This window comes from Heloderma suspectum, chromosome 6, assembly GCF_057233095.1.
Source record: "Heloderma suspectum isolate Gila_16-S chromosome 6, 16-S_ref, whole genome shotgun sequence".
NCBI lineage: Eukaryota > Metazoa > Chordata > Lepidosauria > Squamata > Helodermatidae > Heloderma > Heloderma suspectum.
In genome coordinates this window covers 79,123,829-79,125,869 of record NC_139463.1, presented here as the reverse complement: position 1 = coordinate 79,125,869, position 2,041 = coordinate 79,123,829, and positions in this window count along the sequence as shown.

The following is a 2,041-nucleotide window of genomic DNA, read 5'->3' as shown; positions in this document are numbered from 1 at the left end:
TATTATTTCTACATAAAATTATACTGGAAAGAAAAAGGTGCTCAATCAGAAAAAAGGAGAAGTTAGAGCAATAGATCCCCGCCCCCAACATGTTTAAGTTATTTGTAGCTTGTAGGCACAGGAGCCCCCCCCCCCCGAGAATTCCAATAACAGCAAATTTCATGTCGCTGCAATTGCATAGAAACTATATTTTATTTTTATCTTTCAAATTATGCATAAGAAAATCCTTCCGTAATGAAGAATGCCCTATATTATGATTAAGGTAACTATATTAAACCAGTGGGACAGATAAGAATCTCATCTGCAGCCATGTATAACAAATATAACAAAGTAAAGAAAGCCCTGCTAGGTCAGACCAATGGCCTATCCAAGCTATTTTGGGCCAGCGAGGAACAGTAGGATCCACAGGAGTTGCCACCTGTGGCTCTTAATGTTCCTTGTAAGAACATCAACTTCTAGAGACCAATGGAGGAGGATGACTAGGGTTTTGTGGATGAAATCTTCACCATGCCTATTCCATGTCAGGCCTAGGGATGGCGGAGAATTTATCCACGAATCTCCAGGAGGCCAAATGCCAACACATTCGGCCCCCAGAAATTGGTGGTGAAATTCTCCGCCGGCCCCCCCCCCCCGGGATGGGACATACCTCGTGCGAATGTCCCTCTCGGCGGCGGGTCCCGGCGGCATTTTGGCAGCATTTCGGCGGTGGCGGTGGCTGGTCTTCTGACCGGCTGCCACCACCGCCATTGCAAAATAAAAAAGGAAAGTAAAACACACACACACACACACCCTTGATAGGCTACGTAACGATTTACGTAGCCTATCACGGCTAGATTTCCAAAGTCAGCCATGATAGGCTATGTAAATTGTCACGTAGCCTATCATGGGTGACTTTGAAAAGAAAAAAAAAGCGTGTACGCAAATGGTGGTGCCCATGGGGCGCCACCATTTCCGTTCCTTAGTTTGATACGTCTAATCTACGTAAAGATTTACGTAGACTGCAGCAAAAATAAGGGCAATGCAAATAGCGTTCCCTTATTTTCGCCGTAGTCTACGTAAATCTTTACGTAGACTAGACGTGCCAAACTAAGGACCGCAAATGGCGGTGCCACATGGGTGCCGCCATTTGCGTACGCGCTTTTTTTTTCTAAAGTCACCCGTTATAGGCTACGTGATGATTTACATAGCCTATCATGGCTGACTTTGGAAATCTAGCCGTGATAGGCTATGTAAATTGTTACATAGCCTATCACGTGTGTGGGCTTGTTTGTTTTTTTTTACTTTCCTTTTTTTTTTGCGTCCGGGCAGACGGGGCGCTCCTCCCCGGACTGTATTTTGGCGGCGAGGGATGGGGCGCCTCCCACCCGGCCTGAATTTCGGCCGGGCGAGGCGGGGTGCCTCCTCCCCCTCACCTGAACTTCGGGGGGAGAACCGGAGCACCTCCCCCCCACTGCGAAGCAAGTTGCGGGACCAGGTAAGTCCCTTTCGTCCATCCCTAGTCAGGCCAAACTTCTTTGAATTAATTCAGGATTTATTTTGCTGAGTTCAATTAACTGATTTAAGTCAAGTTGGTCATGGCTCTGAATTACAGAATGGGGGAGTGGGGATTGCTATGCAAGTACAGCCCCCTCCCCATCCCATCCCATCTTAGTTCAAACCCATGGTACGGTTTAGGCCCATAGTGGAATATGCTTTCCTTGTCACCAACATCTCTTTCCTCCATTGCCACACCCTTTCCTTTCCCACATACATCTGATTGGTGGTAGCAGTAACAGCACTGGTACCATCTGGCAACTGCACCACCATTAAGCTTTAAATCACTGTGGTAGCATCATTTCAAACACCAGAGGAATAGAACCTTAGGCTTGTGGGTCAGATCCTGTTCTCTGGAGGTGCTGAGGGAATGGGTAAGAATTAAAGTGGTACAACACAGCAGCAATGAACTTAGACACTTTTAATGTGTGTGAATATAACTGCATTTGCCTTGTCCCAAATGTCCAAGAGGATGAAGTAGAGGAAACCTTTCATTTCCCCATACGTC